Raw genomic sequence first — 23,376 nt, 5'->3', positions numbered from 1 at the left:
CTGGTACTCTGGCATCTCTGCTGTATTACTAGTATTTATTATGATTGTTGGTATTTGATCTTACTGGTACTCAGGCATCTCTGCTATATTACTAGTATTTATGGTCATTTATTGTTATCATTATCAATATTTGATCTTCCTGGCACATTGACCTCTCTATTTATTATCCTTTCTTATTATAGAATAGAATATAATTCTTTATTGGCCAAGTGTGATTGGATACACAAGGAATTTGTCTATGGTGCATATGCTCTCAGTGTACATAAAAGAAAAGATGTACATTTGTCAAGAATCATGAGGTACAACACTTAATGATTGTCATAGGGGTCAAATAAGCAATGAAGAAACAATCAATATTAATAAAAATCTTAAGGATACAAGCAACAAGTTATAGCCATACAATCATAAGTGGGAGGAAATGGGTAGTAATAGTAGTGAAGACTTAGTAAATAGTTTGACAGTGTTGAGGGAAATATTTGTTTAGCAGAGTGATGGCGTTTGGGGAAAAACTGTTCTTGTGTCTAGTTGTCTTGGTGTGCAGTGCTCTGTAGCGATATTTTGAGAGTAGGAGTTGAAACGGTTTATGTCCAGGATGTGAGGGGGTCAGTAAATATTTTCACAGCCCTCTTTTTGACTCGTGCAGTATACCGGTCCTCAACGGAGAGTAGGTTGGCAGCCATTGTTTTTTCTGCAGTTCTGATTTTCCTCTGAAGTCTGTGTCGGTCTTGTTGGGTTGCAGAACCGAACCAGACAGATATACAGGTGCAGATGACAGATTCAATGATACCTCTGTAGAACTGTATCAGCAGGTCCTTGGGCAGGTTGAGCTTCCTGAGTTGGTGCAGAAAGAACATTCTGTGTTGTGCTTTTTTGATGACATTTTTTTATGTTAGATGAGCATTTTAGGTCTTGAGATATAATAGAGCCTAGAAATTTGAAGGTCCCTACTGTTGATACTGTGTTGTCTGGGATTGTGAGAGGTGATCATTATTTTGATCATTATCAGCATTTGATCTTCCTGATACTCTGGCATCTCTCTGCTCTATTATCATAATTACTATTATCATCTCTTTTATTCCTTAAACATGAAACTTAGTCAACTGAACATTTAAAAATGTACTACAGGTATCATTGATTGGCACTGATGGTTGGTGTTGGTTGCTGCCAGCATCCTAGTATCAACATTAATCAAGCTCCTTAAAAACCCACCTCTGCCGTCAGCATGGGGGAACTGAGATATTTTCCCCCCTAGGCCTCTACAATTTATGCATGGTATATTTGTATGTATGTTTGGTTTTATAATAAGGGTTTTTTAGTTGTTTTAGTATTGGATTGTTACATGCTGTTTTTATCACTGTTGTTAGCCACCCCGAGTCCACGGACAGGGGCGGCTTACAAATCCAATAAATAAATAAATAAATAAATAAATAAAATAAACCTAGGTATCTTATTATCATCATCATCATCATCGTCATTACATTTTCCTGGTACTCTGGCATCTCTCTGCTGTATTATTATTATTATAAAACTTTTATTCATTTAATTATGTCAACTAAAATTATGTTTAATGTGTCACAAATACCATCGACCAGTGATAAGGGTTGAAACCGGTTGCTGTCAGTGACTTAGGTATCAACCTTCTTAAAATATATGATGTTCTGAGTGGTGCAGTTTTTTGCAGTTCTACTGCCTGGTGTTTGTTGTTGTTATTATTCTTTGCTGCATTAATAATAATTTATTATCATTATATTACACTTCATCCTACCTTCTATACATCATCATCATTATGATGATGATCATCAACTTGGGCATCGTCCCCGATCCACAGCTAACATTAGAGAACCATCTTTCAGCTGTGGCGAGGGGGCCTGGTGCACCAGTTGCGACCCTATCAGGACCGGGAGTCATTGCTCACAGTCACTCATGCCCTCATCACCTCGAGGTTCGACTACTGTAACGCTCTCTACATGGGGCTACCTTTGAAAAGTGTTCGGAAACTTCAGATCGTGCAGAATGCAGCTGCGAGAGCAATCATGGGCTTTCCCAAATATGCCCATGTTACACCAACACTCTGCAGTCTGCAATGGTTGCCGGTCACAATTCAAAGTGTTGGTTATGACCTATAAAGCCCTTCATGGCACCGGACCCGGAAGTTCGGCAAAAGTTCAGGTTCGGGAGGCCGCTGGGAAGCCCCCCGGCTGTTTCAAAAGGTGACAGCCGGGCGTTGTTGTTTTTTTGCGTTTTTCCCCCCGTTGCACGGATTAATTGATTTTACATTGTTTCCTATGGGAAACAATGTTTCGTCTTACGAACTTTTCGTCTTACGAACCTCCCCCGGGAACCAATTAGGTTCGTAAGACGAGTTATGACTGTATTAGATTTGTTCTCTGTACACTGTTTTATTATTGTTGTGAGCCACCCCGAGTCTGTGGAGAAGGGCGGCATACAAATCTAATAAATAATAATAATTATTATAATATTACATTTCATCTCCCTTTTATAGATACAAATGTATGTGTATGTTTGTATTCATGTATACATATCCTGTTTCCCCGAAAATAAGACGTACCCCGAAAGTAAAGCATGTCAGAGGTTTTGCAGAATTTACTAATATAAGGAACCCCCCGAAAATAAGGCGTAGTCAAGTTTACATACGGTACGGTGGAAAAACATACAGTACCATTCAAAGCTGTTCATAGCGGTACCGTAATAATGTGGCGGCCCCTGCTGGCCCCTTCCATCGCTTTGTACCGTCCAGTACAGCAGACACAGTGCGTAGACTGTAGTTCCTCTGGTGGCCGGAAGCTGCAATAGCGGGAGTATACTGTTGTATACTGTTGTACCGTATAAGTGCCATCGTTTGTGTGTGTGGGTGCCATACTGACAGGTACCGTACCGTAATCAGTGTACCGTACGGTACACTTTCTTTGGGGGTGTCAGCTTTTCTGCCTGTGAATTTGTCTTATTTGAGAAATATAAGGCACCCCCCGAAAATAAGACGTAGCACAACTTTTGGAGCAAAAATTAATATAAGACAGTGTCTTATTTTCGGGGAAACACGGTACATGCATCTATGTATATACATGTGCAAGTGTGTATGCATGTATGTGCAGGTAGTCTTCGCCTTACGACCACAGTTGAGCCCAGAATTCCTGTGGTGAAGGGAAACATTTCCTAAGTGAGCTTTGCCCCATTTTTACGACCTTTCTTGCCACAATTGTTAAGTGAATTGTTGCGATTAAGTTGGTAACACCTTCACTAGATGAATCTGGCTTCCCCCCCCCATTGATTTTGCTTGTGAGAAGGTTGCAAAAGGGGATCACATGACCCAGGTTGCCAGACACCTGAATTTTGATCATGTGACCACGAGGATGCTGCAAATTGGCAAAAGTGTGAAAAATAGTCACAAGTCACTTTTTTCCAGTACTTTTTAAACTTTGAATGGTCGCTAAATGAGTGTTATAAGTTGAGGGCCCGTTTATTACCGGGAGGGAGGGAGGTAGACAGGCTGGTCTAAAGTCACGCAGCCACCTTTCATGGCTAAAGGGAGACCTAAAACTCTCACTCGCCTGGTTTCTAGACCAGGATTTCAAACCAGTGGAAGAAAGATTAGGACTCTCCTATCTTTTGAAGCTGATTATCCTAGTGACCGGTTAGGTCCCACAGAGTTGGCCTTCTCTGGGTCCTGTCCACGAAACAATGTTGTCTGGTGGGACCCAGGGGAAGAGCCTTCTCTGTGGCGGCCCCGACCCTCTGGAATCAACTCCCCCTGGAGATTAGGATTGCCCCCATCCTCCTTGCCTTTCGCAAACTCCTTAAAACCCACCTCTGCCGTCAGGCATGGGGAAATTGATTCCCCTGGGCCGTTTCCGCTTTATCCAAAGATACTTCACCAGAAGAGCCCTTCACTCCTCCACTCGAAACAGAATACCCTACGAAAGCAGACTATCAATCCTAGGTCTAGAAAGCTTAGAATTACATCGCCTAAAACACGATCTAAGTATTGCCCACAAGATCATATGCTGCAACGTTCTACCTGTCAATGACTATTTCAGCTTCAATCGCAACAACACAAGAGCACGCAACAGATTCAAACTTAATATTAACCGCTCCAAACTTGGCTGTAAAAAATATGACTTCAGCAACCAAATTGTCAAAGCATGGAACTCATTACCCGACTCAGTAGTGTCAATCCCTAACCCCCAACACTTTACCTTTGATTATCTACAGTTGACCTATCCAGATTCCTAAGAGGTCAGTAAGGGGCGAGTACAAGTGCACCAGTGTGCCTTCCGTCCCCTGTCCAATTGTCTCTCCTTATCTCATTTATCTTTTCTTCCTTTCAAATATGTTCACCTATACTTTTATATCTTTTCTTCTATTCTTTTCTTTACTTATATTATTACATATCTTTCTCTTAAATGTCTATTATGTTTTCGACAAAATAAATAAATAAAAATAAAATAAATAAATAAAATGTATGGTTTTAACCATTGTATTTGTATTGTGTTGTTGTTGTGAGCCGTTCCGAGTTTCCGGAGAGGGGCAGCATACAAATCTAATAAATAAATAAATAATAAAATAAATTTCCTGGCCATTTCTTTTGTCCTGTTGTCCCTCAGTTCTCTTTGTAGGAACCGTTCCCTCTGCACCATCCAGGATATTTCCAAGGTACTGTCTGAGAAATCAATTGGGACGCACACAAAGGATTAATCGATGCTGCTGTTGCTTATGTGTGACATTCCTAAAAAGCAGTCAGAAGTTCGACTGCATGGTTGGGTCTGCCGTTTTGACTTTTTGGATAGCGCCCTGCAGACATACCTGATCTGCAGCTCTCATCTCTCGACCCTTCCCTAAGGTGGCTTTTATCACATGGATCAATTTCTGATCAAATTGGTCCATGTGATCAAAAGTGAGCTGCACTGGCTCTGCTCCGACCATTAGTATAAATGAGGGATGATTGATTGTTTTTATAGTGGGTTTTATCTATTTTTTTTCCTAATGTTTTTCCCCCCTAATGTTTTAATTGTACAGTGTTCCCTCGATTTTCGCGGGCTCGAACTTCGCGAAAAGTCTATACCACGGTTTTTCAAAAATATTAATTAAAAAATACTTTGCGGGTTTTTTCCCTATACCATGGTTTTTCCCGCCCGATGACGTCATATGTCATCGCCAAACTTTCATCCGACTTTAATAAATATTTTTTTAAATAAACTTTAATAAAGAAACATGGTGAGTAATAATCTAAATGGTTGCTAAGGGAATGGGAAATTGCAATTTAGGGGTTTAAAGTGTTACGGGAAGGCTTGTGATACTGTTCATAGCCAAAAATTGTGTATTTACTTCCGCATCTCTACTTCACGGAAATTCGACTTTCGTGGGCAGTCTCGGAACGCATCCCCCGCGAAAGTCAAGGGAACACTATATTCTATTTTACCTTGTTTACCTTGTTTTTTACTCTTGTAAACTGCCTTGAGTCGGGGAGGAGAAGAGCGGCCTATAAATCTAATAAAATAAATAAATAATAAACAAACTTTCAGAAATTATGGGTGCTCCATCAACTGGAGGCTTTTAAGAAGGGATTGCACAGCCATTAGTCTGAAATGGTAGAGTCTGCTGCTTGAGCAATGGGTTGGACTAGATGACTTCCCAGGTCCCTTCCAACTCTGTTGTTGTTGTTATTGGTTAAAGGAAAGAAATGATAAAAGAAAGGAAATTAAATAGGGATATTGCCTAAGAGTTTAATAGAAGCAATTTTATTAGTAGCTGAAATTAATGTTTCTCAACCTCCGTACTTTTAAGAAGTGTGGCCTTCTAACTCCCAGAATCACTGACCTATGCTCTCCAGGCTTGGCTGCCTTCTCTTCTCTGATTCTCTCAGTTGGCTTTCGAGTGTGGTCCTTGGCTTTCCCCCCATTTCTGCAGTTGCCATCTTCTCTTTGTGTGTGTGTGTTTTTGTGTGCTTCTTGAATTTCAGTTGGTCCTTGTCTGATTCCAGTTTTGGCTGACTATTATTATCTGTTTGTCCTGTTCTACATAGATGTAGGTTTTTTCCATGCTTCATGATATTTCTGTTCAATGCAGTGTTGAGGGAATTATTTGTTTAGTAGAGTGATGGAGTTTGGGAAAAACTGTTCTTGTGTCTAGTTGTCTTAATGTGCAGTGCTGTGTAGCGTCGTTTTGAGAGTAGGAGTTGAAACAAGCCCTCTTTTTGACTTGTGCAGTACACAGGTCCGCAATGGAAGGCAGGTTGGCAGCCATTGTTTTTTTTAAATGCTTTATTGGCCAAACGACACACGAATTTGTCTTTGGTGCCTATACCTTAGTGAATAGTTTGACAATGTTGATGGAGTTATTTGTTTAGCAGAGTGATGGTGTTTTATATCTAGTTGTCCTGGTGTGCAGTGATTGTCATTTTGAGGGTAGGAGTTGAAATAATTTATGTCCAGAATGTGAGGGGTCTGTAAATATTTTCACAAATCTACCAAGGATTTGTTTTTGGTTTTTTTAAATGATGGGGGCTAAAGAGTTTTTGGTGAAATAGTCAATTGATTGATTAATTGATTGATATGTTGAATTTATATTTATTTATTATTTTATTTGTTGAACATGTATAGGATAGTATAAATATAACATAAATAAAAAGTAACGCTAAAGAGGACAGTAGGACAGGGACGATAGACACACTGGTCTGCTTATGCACACCCCTTACAGATCTCTACGAAACGGGGAGAGGTCGACTGTAGACAGTCTAAGGTTAAAGTTTTTGGGGTTTGGGGAAGAAACTAGGGTCGGGTAGTGCATTCCAGGCATTGACCACTCTATTGCTGAAGTCGTATTTTCTGCGGTCGAGTTTGGAGTGGTTTACATTGAGTTTAAATCTATTATGTGCTCGGGTATTGCTGCGGTTGAAGGTGAAGTAGTCATTAACATATATGTTAATTAACATATGCTGCCCATCTCAACATCAAGCGACTCTGGGAGATTTCTAGGTTGTTTCCTTGAAGTTGCTTGAAATTGCACATGGTGTAGCACAGACCTGGGTATTTTCTTTCCCCCCCCCCCTTTACATCCTTGTTGCTGAATCAAATGTAAATAAGGGTACTCCACACACACAATACAACTGCAATGCTTTTATTTTGAAGGCGACTGCCTGCAAACCTTCACAACAAGCCTATTGGTTTGGCTCTCCACAATAGTCTTAGTTTCTCCCCTAGGGAAAATTAATTGCCCACCCTTGGTCTAGCTAGCAGCATTCAGGGCTAGGCTGTTTTTGGCAGGCCACCAACAATTGTGCAGTAGTTCAGTGGTGGGTTATGATCATGTCTGCCGCAGTGGTGAAGGTGTTGGACCCGCCTTGGAGAGATCAAAATACTTCTCCGTTCTCTTCCCACCAAAGCTTTTTGGTGATGGGACCAGATTTCCCCCCCCCCTGAACCGTGAAATTGATAGAAACTGATGCATTGTATAGCTTTGAACTACTGAGCAAGAGGTTGGATAAAAACAAACAAGCAAAATAGGTAGAGGGGTCACGAAGGCATTTCACCTCTTCTTAACCAATAGACCATATCTTGGGAGACAATTATAACCTAACCCTCCTGGTTAATGTACATAGTTTGAGGGAAATTGGTAAATTTGAAAGACAGCAGAAGTTGATGGAGATTTTTTTGTAAAAGAGAGAGAGTACACAAAAATTTATTCACTGCTTTAAACTTCTCTTTAGTTCACACAGGCTGTATGTATATTTTGTGTGTGTGCGCGCGTGCGCGTTTAATATGTCACCCATCACAATGGAGTGATTTTTAATCCTTAAGTGCATGAATATTTGTGGTTGAACAGTTATCTATTTGTTTTATTTGTTTCTTAGGTCATCCATCTCTTGATAGGATGACTTTTTAACCTTTTTTTAAACACCGTGAATATTTGTTTGTTTGTTTGTTTGTTTGTTTGTTTGTTTGTTCGTTCATTCATTCATTCATTCATTCATTCATTCATTCATTCATTCATTCATTCATTCATTGGATTTATATGCCGCTCCTCTCCGAGGACTGAGGATTTGTGGTTGAACTGACATCCATCTATCTATCATCTATTTCTATTATCTCTTATCTGTCATCTACCTATATATCATCTATTATCTCTGTCATCTATTATCTACCTACCTTCATACCTACCTACCTATCTATCTATCTACCCACTCACCTACCTAGCTACCTACCTACCTATCTCTTCTCTGTCTGTCATCATCTATTCTATATCATCTATCATCTCTCTCTGTCTCTCTCCCTATTCTCTGTCATCTATCTATATCATCTATCTATCAATCTATCTATCCATCTTTATCCTAAATATCATCTACCTACCTATCTCTATATCTTATCCCTCCCTCCATCCATCCATCATCCTATCTATCTATCTATCTATCTATCTATCTATCTATCTATCTATCTATCATATCTAATCTCTATATATCTTTATATCCATCTTTCATCTATCCATCTTTCATATATTTATTTATTGGATTTGTATGCCGCCCCTCTCCGTAGACTCGGGGTGGAGATAGATAGATATAATCTACCTCCCTACCTCCCTACCTCTATATATATCTGTCCCATCAATCCATCCATCCATCCATCCATCTTTCATCTATCCTTTCTGTCTGTCATTACCTACCTTCCTATTACGTCTACCCATAGGGCAACTTTTTAACCTTTCTTTCAGTGCATAAATATTTGTGGTTGAACAGTTCTCTCTCTCTCTCTTCTGCTTATTTCCTCAACATGTCCAAATGATTCATTTTGAGGTTGTTCAAAGCGCTGTGGATAGGCAGGAGAAAATATTTGTTGTTCCCTGCACTTGCCATAGATTTGTTTCTGTTCCTGCCCATGTTTCCTGCCATCCTACAAACACAGAAACATGCATGGCAACGTTAACCCTCCAGGCCTCTCCATAAACTTCCTTTTCTTGTAGAATATCCGTTCAGATGTACAGAACCCTCAAAAGATGCCAGTGAACCTGCTATTCTTAAAGTAGCATCTGTTAAGGATGGTTGTTGTGGGTTTTTGCTAAGGGAAAAACAAGGTTGTTTTATGTATTTTAAAACCAGTCTGGGAGAATGACAAAACTAAATCTTGGAGTAACTGGAGAATATCTCTGGCCTTCCATCTTCCATCATTAACTCATCGAAACCGCTTCCTCCCCTTCCCAAATCCTAGCTTAGGCTGTCTAACAAGGGGCGGTTTTTGTGTGTGTGTGTGTGTGTGTGTGTGTGTGTGTGTGCTCTGCTTTTAAAAGGTTGAAAATTCACAGCCCCCAGTTTCTTTGTTGTCTTTGTCCTTTTCAAATGGCCCATCAAAACAATTCAATTCTTAAATACAGCTTTTAATTGCTTGGCTATGGAGCCTGGCACCCGAGTTAATTTCCAATAAAATTATAAATACCTTCCCATTGCCTCTGTATTCTTTAACATCCTTTGCAAAAGGGGAAGATAAATTTAGATTGTTTAAATATAATTAGATATGCATTTGAATACATACTTGTTAAGTCTCAGAATACAAAATAGTCTTAAGCATTAAAGGGATTGCATTTACTATTTGTACACGTCTGGAATTGACATGTTTTGGAGTAATGCCATTTTTCATTTACTATGATGATGATGATGATGATGATAATAGTAGCAGCAGCAATTATTTTATTGCCAGTATATACATATTGATTCATATACAGGTAGTCCTCAACTTATGACCACAATTGAACCCAAAATTTCTGTTGTTAAGTGAGACATTTGTTAAACTAATTTTGCCCCATTTTTTGACTTTTCTTGTCACATTTGTTCAGTGAATCCCTGCAGTTGTTAAGACAGTATCACAGTTTCTAATTTTTTAAAAAAATAATCTTTATTAAGTTTTCTAGTTAAAAACAACATAACAACAGGACATATAAAAAAACTACATAAATACATAAAATACAAGCAAGCAAGGTGCTAACCATTTTTACAGCTATTTCATTTTGAAATACAGTATATTTATATTTCGCTATAATACTATACTTTTCATTATACAGTATAACAACAACAACAGAGTTGGAAGGGACCTTGGATGTCTTCTAGTTCAATCCCCTGCTTTGATTTTTTATTATTTTATGTGAAAGAAACTCTATTAAATATACTATTATGTGTTGTGATATATGTATGGTTTTATGGTAGAGAAAAAATAAATATATACTGTATGTGTATGTATGTATGTATATATATATGTCACATGTTTTTGCTGAATATTTAAAATTAAGGGAGACTAGGATAGCGCTATTTCGGCCTTGTTCTGGCCTCATCAGCTCATCATTTATATATATATATAATGCTGCCCCATGTGCCTGACTTCGAGTGGCAAATTGGCCTGGCTTCATCCATCTGCTGCTATTTGGGTCCTTTTACCCTCTGCGCATGCGCAAAACCTTCTACGTGTGTGCAGAGGATAAAGATATTGTGTATTGTTAATTGTTGTGAGCTGCCCTGAGTCCTCGGAGAGGGGCGGCATAGAAATCCAATTAATAAATAATAAATGAAAGAAATGTCACCATCAGGGCGAATCCCAGACCGAGCGGGGCGAGCTAGCATGCAGCCTCCGAGAGAGGTGGGCCGCGCAGGTTGGGCCACGCCCACTCGTGCCCAGAGCAGATCATTGGTGCAAGAGTGGTGCCCCAGCAGCAGCAGGATGGGCGGCTCACTCATCCGCTGTCCCGGAGTGCAAGGCTGGCAGGAGGAGGAGCCGCTGCCGTCTCTGCAAAAGCAGGCGTTTGCGCGGGTAAAGGGGTGTGCGAGAGCATGTGCAGTAGATGCACGCATGGGAGATACAAGGTGCATCCATGTTTGGGGTGCTGGCAGGTGTGCAGGCGTGCATGCACAGCGGGCCACGCATTGCATTATGGATACCGCATTCGGAAGTGATGGTGCATGTGAGTGTACGTAGTTTTGGAGCACGGCGACCAGCGAGAGGCTGCCGCCACCGGCATTACCGGTCCGCTCCTGACGGCAGGTGTGTGCGCATACTCGCGTGAGATTCGGCTTCTGCGCATATGCACAGAGGTGAAATCTTGCATGACAACGCTCGCATGCGTGAGATTTGGGTGATTTTTGCCAATCTCTTTGCTTCTGCGCATGCGCAGATACAAAAAAAGGCCGTAAATTGCCAAAAATCTCATCTGTGCGATCATCCTATAAAGCCCTTCATGGCATCGGACCAGAATATCTCCGAGACCGCCTTCTGCTGCACGAATCCCAGCGACCTATTAGGTCCCACAGAGTGGGCCTTCTCCGGGTCCCGTCAACTAAACAATGTCGTTTGGCGGGCCCCAGGGGAAGAGCCTTCTCTGTGGCGGCCCCGACTCTCTGGAACCAGCTCCCCCTCCTTGCCTTTCGTAAACTCCTCAAAACCCACCTTTGTCGTCAGGCATGGGGGAACTGAGATATCTCCCTCAGGCCTATACAATTTATGTATTGTATGTTTGTACATATGTCTGCTTAATAATGGGTTTTTAAAATATTTTAAATTGTAAATTATTAGATTTGTTATGAACTGTTTTATTGTGTTGTGAGCCGCCCAGAATCTACGGAGAGGGGCGGCATACAAATCTAATTAATAATAATAATAATAATAATAATAATAATAATAATAATAATAATAATAATCCTCGCATGAGGTTTCGCTTGCTGTGAATGCACAAAAGCTAAACCATGAGCAGGGGCACATGTGTGTACGTACGTCTGGGATGTGCAGATACGTGCACATTGCCATTTCCGCTAACGGATCAGCGATCCCGACCATTCCGGGAACGCCCCATTACTGATGGTGAGGTAAAGGGTCACCATCACTGGCCGAGGGCTACCTGTATAAAGGACAATCTAGTGATCACTTAAACATCAGTTCAGGGCAAAGAGATTCAGCCTTCAATTTAATCATTGATTGCTGATCAATTTCCGGGCACAATTCAAAGTGTTAGTTATGACCTATAAAGGCCTTCATGGCATCTGACCAGTTAGGTCTCACAGAGTGGGCCTTCTCCGGGTCCCGTCGACTAAACAATGCCATCTGGTGGGACCCAGGGGAAGAGCCTTCTCTGTGACGGCCCCGGCCCTCTGGAACCAGCTCCCCCCAAAGATTAGGATTTCCCCCACCCTCCTCGCCTTTCGTAAGCTCCTTAAAACCCACCTCTGTCGTGGGGGAAATGAGATATTTCTTCTTCCTAGGCCTATACAATTTATGCATGGTATGTTTGTGTATATGTTTGGTTTTTAATAAGGGTTTTTAAAGTTATTTTAAATATTAGATTTGTCGTATGCTGTTTTTATTGTTGTTGTTAGCCGCCCCGAGTCTACGGAGAGGGGCGGCATACAAATCTAATAAATAAATAAATAAATTTAAAGGCAGCTGGGGAAATTCTTTGGCAGTTTCAATGCTTTCTGTATTTTTTCTTCCCCTCAGACTTGCTTTGAAGAAACTAAATCTTTCTGGCTTTGCTGTCTCTTGACCTGCTGGGCGGTGCTTGGCATGAAATGATTTCCAGAGTGCTTTGTTCCCTAAAGCAGCCATTTTCCAAGGTTTTCAGGCTGTGGAACCTGTTTAGTTTTTGCTTTTCTCTTTTTTTAAAAGTTCCCCCCAACTCCTGATCCAGATTCCAAGCTCCGGTGGGCAGAAAGTTGGTTGCATTCAATTGGATTTTTCCCCCTTTCCCTTTTTTACTTTTAATATCTAATCAGAATTCCATCAGATTTTTAAACACGGCTTGAAAAAAAATATCTCAGGTTAAAAATTAGATGTAGTGCTAGACTTGTGACCACGGCATAAGTCTAGCACTCCAATTAATGTACAGTCTCTCAAAGAATGGTCATAAGTCTAGGACTATGTCTAGTTTTTAACCTGACATTTTTTGCTTTGGGACTCTGGTTTGTTTGTTTGTTTGTTTGTTTGTTTGTTTATTTATTTATTTATTTATTTATTATATTTGTATGCCGCTCCTCTCTGTAGACTCGGGGCGGCTCACAACATACAATAAAACAATTCACAACAAATCTAATAAATTTTAAAAATTTAAAAACCCCATTATTAAACCAGACATACACAGAGACATACCATACATAAATTGTATAGGCCCGGGGGGGGGGGGGGGGAGAAAGTTAGTTACAAATGTCCTCGACTTTCAGCTAATTGTTAGTGACAATTCAATTTTTTAAAAAAAGCAACTTATTACCGTTTTACACATGACCAGACGGCGGTTCCAACTTCCTGCCACTACCGGTCCTGATGCGTGTGTCGCTCTGGGTGACCGGTGCGCGGGCGTTGGAGTGAGACTTAGCTTCTGCGCATGCACAGGAAGCAAATCTTGTGAGAAGATGCGCGGGAGTGTGAGATTTCAGATATTTTTTTTTTGCTTCCACGCATGCACAGAATCGCCAAAATCTCACACGTGTGCGTCTTCTCACAAAATTTTGCTTCTCGCGCATGCACAGGAGCAGAATCTTGCTCCTGCTGGTCACCTGGCGTTCTGCGCGCCGCTCTGTTTCCAGAAAACAGCCAAACAATAGGCATATGCACATGCCGGCCATCTAATCAAGAAACATGGAAACATAGAAGGTTGACGGCAGAAAACAGACCTCCTGGTCTATCTAGTCTGCCCTTATACTATTTCCTGTATTTTATCTTAGGATGGATCTATGTTTATCCCAGGCATGTTTACATTCAGTTACTGTGGATTTACCAACCACGTCTGCTGGAAGTTTGTTCCAAGGATCTACTACTCTTTCAGTGAAATAATATTTTCTCCCGTTGCTTCTGATCTTTCCCCAATTAACCTCAGATTGTGTCCCTTTGTTCTTGTGTTCACTTTCCTATTAAAAACACTTCCCTCCTGAACATTATTTAATCCCTTAACATATTTAAATGTTTCGATCATGTCCCCCCTTTTCCTTCTGTCCCCAGACTATACGGATTGAGTTCATTAAGTCTTTCCTGATACGTTTTACAGTGCTCCGCAAGTTCTGATTTGGGCACTCAGTACCAAAAATGGTTGCAATCACAGCTCCATACAGTTAAGTTATGTTGGTATTAAATATTCCTTCCCACATTTAAGAAGAGCTGTTGAGTTTGGAATATTCCTTACAGGATTTTGCAAATGCAGGTAGCCTTCGACTTAAAACAGTTCACTTAGTGGCCATTCCAAGTTGCAGCTGCACTGGGAAAAGTGAGATACGACCATTTTTCACCTTTACAGCATCTCCTCGGTCATGTGATCAAAATTCAGACGCCTAGCAACTGGCTCGTATTAATGACGGTCATAGTGTCCCAAGGTCACATGACCCCTTTTACGACCCTCTGACAAACAAAAGTCAACAGAGAAGCCAGATTCATTTAACAAACCCGTCTGGCTAACTTAACAAACTACATACCATATTTTTCAGAGTATAACAACTTAAAACCCACCTCTGCCGCCAGGCATGGGGGAATTGAGATCCTCTTTCCCCCTAGGCCTTTACAATTCTATGCATGGTATGTATGTATGTATGTATGTTTGGTTTTTATATTAATTGATTTTTAATCATCAATACCAAATTACTATTGTACACTGTTTTATTGTCGCTGTTAGCCGCCCCGAGTCTCTGGAAAGGGGCGGCATACAAATCCAATAAATAAATAAATAAATAAATAAATAAATAATATGCACTGGAATATAAGACACGCCTTAGTTTTTGGGGAGGAAAATAGGGAAAAGAATCTGCTTACCAGGTATTCATCTGGCTAGCGTCCTTAGTCTGGTCAGCTTCAGCACATTATTTTATCCCCCCCGGCTAAGGGCTTAAAAAAAGTATTCAGAGAGAGTAACAATGAAAGAGTTTGTAAGCTGGTAAGAGCTGGGAACATCATTAGCATCTGGAAAGAAACATTCTGAGCAAGTAGAGCAGTGGAAAAAACCTTGCGAAGACTTAGGACTTGGAAAACATTCTTCTTTGCAGAGAGTAACAATGAAAGAGCTTGGAAGCTGGTAATAGCTGGGAACATTGTTAGCACCTGGTTAGCGCTGGAAAGAAACTTACTCAGAGCAAGTTAGAGTAATGAAACAAACCCTGCAAAAACGTAGGGCTTGGAAAACATTCTTTGCAGAGAGAAACAACGAAAGAGCCTGCAAGGTAAGAGCTGGGAAGATCGTTAGGAGCTAGTTAGGGCTGGAAAAAAAAAAAAAGCAGCTACATTCAGAGTATAAGACGCACCTAACCAACTCCCCCCAGAGGTTAGAATTGCCCCCACCCTCCTCGCCTTTCGTAAGCTTCTTAAAACCCACCTCTGCCATCAGGCATGGGGGAACTGAGATATTCTTTCCCCCTAGGCCTTTACATTTTACGCATGGTATGTTTGGTTGTATGTTTGGTTTTATAATAAGGTTTTTTTTAGTTATTTTAGTATTGGATTGGATTGTTACATGCTGTTTTTTTATCATTGTTGTTAGCCGCCCCGAGTCTACGGAGAGGGGCGGCATACAAATCCAATAAATAATAAATAAATAAATAAACAAACAAAAGAACAAATAAACAAACAAACAAACAATCAACCTCTTTTAGTGAGGAAAAAGGTGGGTTTTATACACCAAAAATACGGTAGATTCACTTTATGGGGAAATTGAGCCCCTGGGTTTATATTATTTATGTATGATATGTGATGTATGGTAACATAGAAACATAGAAGTCTGACGGCAGAAAAAGACCTCATGGTCCATCTAGTCTGCCCTTATACTATTTTATGTATTTTATCTTAGGATGGATATATGTTTATCCCAGGCATGTTTAATGGTTTTAATATTGGATTTTTAGAAGTTTTTAAAATGTATTAGATTTGTTTACGTTGTTATTGTTGTGAGCTGCTCAGAGTCTCCGGAGAGGGGCGGCATACAAATCTAATAAATTAAATTAAATTAAATTAAATTTAACAGAGGTGGCAAGAAAGGTGATAAAATGAAACAACTGTCTTGAATAGGAATGGAAACATTACACTCACTTATGGTCGTACGTCGATGACTATTGAACTGTCACTTTTAACCATTTGAAAATGTATACAGGAAGTAATTTCCATCGAAGGCAGAGGAATTTCCTAATGTTTATGAATTTCATGGTAAAAAGGGCCAGAATTCACTTAAGGACTGCCTCGCTTAGCAGCAGACATTTTGGGCTCAATTGCTGTCATAAGCCAAGGATTGCTTGTATGTGACTTGGAATTTGGGCGGCTGTGCTTCAGCAAGTTTCAAGGGCGTCATGTTGTCCTTGACTAAATAATCCTTAGAATAATTAATGTTGCCCCGTGAAAAAAACTCTAGAAAAACTGAAGCCAGTTGAGTGTTTTCTAATTATTTATTTTAATGATCAGCTTCTTTAAAATGTTGGATTACGGCTTTTAACGGTTCAGCTGAAACAGCCAGCAGCCCACCAGTATTTGTCATGGATACTGTCAACCGTGCTTCTTTACTCTTAAATCAGAATTTAAAACATCAGAACCACAATTATTCCTTCCATAGAAGCTTAGAGGGGGTAGGGGTGGGAAATGGTCTCCTCTCAGGAGTTATATATCTTGTAAAAATGCCTTACGGTAAATTAACTTGAGGATGTGGTCTGGGCAGCAAATCAAAACACATATTTTACAACGGATGATTTTCAATTAAAAGATCGGTTTAAAAAACCATTGTTTTAAAGAATGATGTAAGTAATACTGTAATATGGTTTGTTTGGAAAGGTTTGCCTTTTAATTGATTATTACCGTGTTTCCCCGAAAAGAAGACTCTGTCTTATATTTTTTTTGAACCCTGAAATAAGCACTTCTCCGTACTGAAGGAGCGGGTCCAGCAGTCACATGGGTTGCTCATGTCCAATCCGGTGGAACTGAGCCTAGTATTAAAAAAGCTTGCCGGATCCGCCCCTTCCCCAGAATTCGCTCAGTTCGCATATCCTGCGGTTGTATTGTGATAGCTCGTTCAACATTCTAACACCTTCCCTTCGTTCCTTTTCTTCAAAAGTAGTAAGATTTGTTTTTATCATTATTATTTACTTGCACCAATAGCGCCAGCCGTTTGCGGCTCGGCTTTTTTCATTTGGAGAAGTTGCGGTTTCGTTTCCCCCCGGCGGTTTTGCCGGTTACGATTCCTGCGGCCGCTTGTGGATTCTTCTAATCCTTTGGCCTGGAGGTCCTGGTGCAAGTATTAATCTATTGAATTATTGATTATTTATTGTATACAATATATTTAAGGGCTTAAGAAATACCTCCTGCGGAGTGAGACGCCTTCTAGTCTCCTGGACTTAGTCGATCGCTTCCCCTTTAAGAAATTTACGGGGCGATTTTTCGGCGCGAAGGCCTTCGCGCCCTTTTTAAATCTAGGCCTCTCGTGTTGGCCTCCTGCCAGCCGCGTAGGCCTCAGTCCACCGCGTGGATCCCGGAGCGGGCCTTGGGGGTCCCAGGCTAAATTCTCCACCGGCTAAGCCTCCAACCAGAGTGCCTTGGTTTACTTAATTATAAAGTTTAGGGAGGCTGGCCCCGCTGGATTTGGGGGCACGAACTCTGGGTTTGCCCAGATTGTCCTCAAGTTTCAGCAGCTTCGAGGCCTCGAAGCAGGATCCATTCCTCTTGGGAAGTCCTTGAAATTCTTCTCCTTATTATTCAGTTATTGGCTCAGCCTTGTCTTCTGTTAATTGTCAGACTATGGCTACCTTTCCCAAGAGAGGCACAACTAAAGGTCCCAGAGAGGCCAGGCCTACAGGCGATGAAATTACTAGTATCCCCCAGGCCTCTTCCTCCTCTTCTCCAGGGGCCCGCCCCTCGACCAAGGTCACCAGGGCCGAGAAGAGAAGGGACCTAGCCCTACAAAAAATCCATGACAAATCAGCAAAACGTTTGAAAGTGCAGGCCCAAGTAATCAGTAGTCAAGACCCCCCAGAGGCTTCTAGTCTACCTCCTTCTGGGGTCCCTGTGTTATCTCTGGATGAGCCAAACCTAGACAGACCCCAACCTAACCTATGGGGCATAGGTCCAGAGGAACCAGATATTATTGAAGATTCCCCCCAGCCAGGATCCTCCCAGGCCTTTAGGGATTCTTCTGCCATTTCTGCTGATATTTCCAGCTTACCTCCTGAGTTCCAGTCTATTTTTGCTGTGTTGTCCAAAGCCATTGATGCCAAACTCTCCACCATCAATGAGCTTCCCTTACCTCTTCCTCCTTCTCGCTCCTCCCGCCCCTTGGGTTCTCCCCCAGCGGTCAGAGCTCCTATTCAGGATGATTCAGATTCCTCCCAGGATGAATATGAGGATATAGAGGATGATGAGGTTGCTTTTCAAGGCCTATCAGATGATGAGGAATCCCAAATAAAGGTTCCTCCTCCAATTACTATTTTTCCTTCTCAATTATTCAAATCTCTCCTCCTCAAAGCTAGAATTTCTACGGGATTAGCGGCCCAGGAGAAACAAGCCTCCACTTCCACTGATCCCCCGGAGGAGAATTTACCTTACTTCACAGAGGAACAGGAGGATAACGAGGTAATTCCTATGCCTAAGTTGTTTAAAGATGCTTTACTCAAACAGTGGGAATTTCCAGCCTCTGGCCTTAATCCCTCCACCAAGGACAGAAAGTTGTACAAACTTTCCTCTTCCTATGAAGAGCTTCTATCCTTTCCCAAACCGGATGAACCTGTCAAGATTCTTCACTCGGCAGCGGCTGTGCCAGGCGAGGCGGAGGAAGTCCTCCGCCCAGAGGACAAGCGCATTGAGCAAATGCTCAAAAGAGGATTCACCGCTGATTCCTGGGCCACTAAAAGCTCTGCAGCGGCTTCCTTTTTCTCCAGAGCCATGCTGCTGTGGCTTCGCCAACTTCAACAGCATATTCCTCCCGATGACTTGAGAGGTCAACAAGACTTCAACAAGGTCTTTGCAGCTGCCCAGTACGTGGCTGATGCCACCTTGCAATCTACTAGATTTTCTGCTAAGTCTATTGCAGCTTCTACTACGGCAAGAAGACTCCTATGGATTCGCCCTTGGCAAGCGGGAGTTCGCCAAAAGTGGCAGTTATCCCAGGGTCCCTTAAAGCGCGACCTTCTCTTCGGTGATCTTCTGGATCCACTCCTCACGGAAACCACGGACAAGAAGAAAGTTTTGGGTCCAACCACAAAAAAGGCTACCAAAACGCAGTCCTTTCGTCGCCCAGGGCGCCAGCAAGATCAAGCGGCTTCCTACCAGAGATCTCCAGGTCAGTATTCCCCCCGTTTTCGTTCCCAAGGTAGGAACTCCAGGGGTAGAGGGTTTCGCTTCCAAAGGGGAGCTGCCTCTAACAGGGCTTCAAAAAAACCTAGATGGTAATCTTACCTCTATTCCCATAGGGGGTCGCCTAGCTCATTTCGCCTCTAATTGGCGTCTCACCTCCAAGGACCCTTGGGTCATTGACACTGTTCAAACAGGCCTTCTTTTAGAATTTATTTCTCCTCCCCCTAAACGTTTTATTTCCTGCCCTTCTCCCAGGTCATCCTCAGATTGTAACCGTATGGAGGAGGCCATTTCTCATCTATTGTCCATCAGAGCCATTCAACCGGTCCCTTCCGGTCAGAAGGGCCTAGGTTTTTACTCCATCCTATTTATGGTTCCAAAGTCCTCCGGAGGTTGGAGAGCTATTTTGGATTTAAAGAAACTAAATTTATTCATCAAATATAGGAAGTTTAAGATGCACTCCTTGTCTTCTATTTTGGCCGCCATTCACTCGGGAGATTTCATGGTCTCCTTAGACCTCACTGAGGCCTACCTTCACATTCCTATAGCCAAATGCCACAGAAAATTTTTACGTTTTTCCTTTCAAGGCAGGCATTTCCAGTATAGGGCGATGCCATTTGGCCTTTCCTCGGCCCCTCGGGTCTTTACAAAGCTCTTGGGGTCCCTGGCGGCCTATATCAGGGCGTTTCCCATCCACATTTTATGTTATCTTGATGATATTTTGATTCATGGGAACTCCCTAGAGAAAGTGAAAACAGACCTTTCTGTCACCATGTCAGTCCTTCAGGACCATGGATTTTCCATCAACTTTGATAAAAGCCACCTCCATCCTTCCACATCCATTTCTCACCTGGGATCCATTATTGATTCAGAATCCTCCCAGGTTTTTCTCTCTCCCGAGAGAAAACTCAGTATAGTGGAGTTAATTTCTAGCATTTTATCTAATTCTTCAGTTTCCATAGTCACTCTATCTTCCCTTTTGGGGAAGATGGTGTCATGCATAGGCATCATTCCCTGGGCTCGCCTTCATGCTAGGGAACTCCAGTGGCTCCTGTTACCTTTTCAGAGATCAGGGCACAGCAACTCAAATCGACGCATTGTCATCCCACTGAGTGTTCACAGATCCTTCAAGTGGTGGAAGTCTCCGGCCATGGACAGAGGATCCCCGTTCAGGTGCCCGGATCAATTTGTCATCACCACAGATGCCAGTCTATCGGGATGGGGCGCCCACGCCCAGGGGATGATAGCCCAGGGCACGTGGTCCCCGGAGGAAGCTTCCAGGCCAATCAATTGGCTAGAGTTAAGAGCCGTTTCCCTGGCTCTGAAGCATTTCTCTCCTCGCATTCCCAACCGGCACGTTCTCATTCTCACCGACAACATTGCCACGAAAAGCCATATTTGCAGACAGGGGGGCACGAGATCCAAGGCTCTCATGAGGGAGGCCCTCAAGTTGGGCCTTTGGGCGGAAAAACATCTCCAGTCGCTCCTAGCCGATCACATCTCGGGGAGTCTCAACGTCCAGGCGGATTGGCTATCCCGGGCAACGATAGACCCAGGAGAGTGGAACCTCCATCAAGACCTGTTCCATCAAATCACCCTCAGATTCGGCCTACCAATCCTGGATCTCTTCGCGACCAATGCGAACGCCCAACTCCCTCGCTTCTATTCCAGATTTCCATCCCCGGGAGCGGAAGCAATCAATGCCCTCCGGAGTCCATGGCCTCCAGGCCTACTCTACGCATTTCCTCCAATTCCAATCCTCCCGGACGTGATTCACAAGGTCCTCACCGAGAGGGCCCGAGTAATCCTAATCGCCCCTCACTGGCCCCGCCGGCCCTGGTTCGCGGATCTCCAACAGCTGTCCGTCCAGGACCCTTGGCGACTCCCCGTTTCGGGGGATATGCTGCGGCAGGGGGCCTCTTTCCATCCAGACCCGGAGTGGTTCCACCTCACCGCCTGGCTGTTATCAGGAGAGATTTAGAACTGCGTGGTCATGACCCCGATTCAGTGGAGGTCATTTTAAAGGCCAGAAGGGGTTCGACCAATCGAATCTACGACCACACGTGGTCCAAGTTTCACCAGTGGTGTCTACAGGAAGGTCTCTCCCCTCTGTGCATCCCCATACACAGAATAATTTCCTTCCTTATGCAAGGCTTCCATAAAGGACTTTCCACCAGCACCCTCCGGCGTCATCTGGCAGCCATTTCATCTGTCCTAGGAGGTCCCCGCAGACAGCCTCTCCGATCCTTCCCTGAAGTTCAGGAATTCCTCAAGGGCATAGCCAACCTCAGACCTTCCAAGGTCCACAGGTACCCATCCTGGGATTTGCCACGGGTTCTCCATTCCCTCACGCAGGCACCATACGAACCCCTAAAATCGGCGTCCCTCAGGTACCTATCCTTTAAGGTAGCATTCCTGGTGGCTATTACCTCTGCCCGACGCATTTCGGAGCTGGCTGCCCTCTCAATCAGGCAGGACCTTTGCCAATTCCATCAGGACAAGGTAGTCTTGCGACTGGACCCCACCTTCTTACCCAAGGTCAGTTCCATGTTCCACAGATCTCAGGATATTGTCCTACCTTCCTTCTGCCTCCAACGAGACCATCCCTTGGCAATTAGATGGCACACCCTGGACCTCACCAGAGCGCTGAGAATCTATATCCAACGCACAGGACCCTTTCGGAGGTCAGAAGCACTTTTTGTAGCCTATCATCCCAGAGTCATGGGGGCCAAAGTGTCTTCAACAGTAATAGGCCGTTGGATCAGAGGGACTATATCTAAGGCCTATGAGTCGGCCTCCCTCTCAGTTCCAAGGAACATCACAGCGCATTCCACCAGGAGCGCAGCCACCTCGGCCGCTTGGGCGACTCAAGCCCCGTTGGAGGAGGTCTGCAAAGCAGCCACTTGGGCCTCGCCAAATTCCTTCATCAGGCACTACAAGATTGATTCTTACGCTTCAGCGGACGCTGCCTTCGGCAGAAGGGTACTCCAATCCGTTATCTCACACGATAGCAAGCTAATCCCACCCTAGGGACCATCTATTGGGTATGTCCCATGTGACTGCTGGACCCGCTCCTTCAGTACGGAGAATAGGCGTTGATTGCTTACCTGAACGCCTCTTCTCGTACGGTGAGCGGGTACAGCAGTCACTTCCCGCCCTTGTATGTGTCTTCTTTACCTTTCTATATCTTTCTTCCTCTAACAATGAGAGTTGAACACTACAGAGCTTCACAACTGAGCCTAGTCTATGGATTCGCGAATTCTGGGGAAGGGGCGGATCCGGCAAGCTTTTTTAATACTAGGCTCAGTTCCACCGGATTGGACATGAGCAACCCATGTGACTGCTGTACCCGCTCACCGTACGAGAAGAGGCGTTCAGGTAAGCAATCAACGCCTATTCGCCTTACTGCCATGCACTCAAAAGTGCGATTGGGCTTATTATCAGGGGAGGTCTTATTTTGGCGTGGGAGGAAAAGGTATATTATAAAGCAGAGCTCTTCAAACTTGGTAAATTTAAGATTTGTGGATTTCAACTCCTAGACATGTTTAACAGAGCTAACATAGTTGGAAGTCATCTAGTACAGCACATTGCCTATCTGGACTTCAGAAAAGCCTTTGATACAGTTCCACATAAAGAGCTGATAGATAAATTAGTGAAGATTGGACTTAATCCCTGGATAGTTCAGTGGATTTGCAGTTGGCTGAAGCGTAGATATCAGAGGGTTGTTGTTAATGGCGAGTGCTCTGAGCATGGACAGGTTACAAGCAGTGTGCCACAAGGGTGTGTTCTGGGTCCTATTCTTTCTAATATCATTGTGAGTGACATAGGGGAAGGTTTGGTAGGGAAGGTTTGCCTATTTGCTGATGACTCTAAGTGTGCAATACAGTTGACATTCCTGGAGGTGTCTGTAATATGGCAAATGATTTAGCTTTACTAGATAAGTGGTCAAACCAATGGAAACTGCAGTTTAATGTTTCCAAATGTAAAATGATGCGCTTGGGCAAAAGGATTGTATTGTATTGGTAGTTCTGTGCTAGCAAAAACTTCAGAAGAAAAGGATTTAGGGGTAGTGATTTCTGACAGTCTGAAAATGGGT

At 42.9% G+C, this 23,376-nt stretch overlaps 1 protein-coding gene across 3 annotated transcripts in view; it reads left to right on the top strand.

The window, feature by feature from the left end:
- The window catches only part of RSF1 (remodeling and spacing factor 1), a 67,725-nt gene that overhangs the window by 1,186 nt on the left and 43,163 nt on the right, over positions 1-23,376 (top strand). The window lies entirely within an intron of this gene.

This window comes from Erythrolamprus reginae, chromosome 4 (genome assembly GCF_031021105.1).
Source record: "Erythrolamprus reginae isolate rEryReg1 chromosome 4, rEryReg1.hap1, whole genome shotgun sequence".
Lineage (NCBI taxonomy): Eukaryota > Metazoa > Chordata > Lepidosauria > Squamata > Dipsadidae > Erythrolamprus > Erythrolamprus reginae.
Note: the sequence above shows the minus strand (reverse complement) of the source record. Positions and strands in the feature narration are given on the sequence as shown.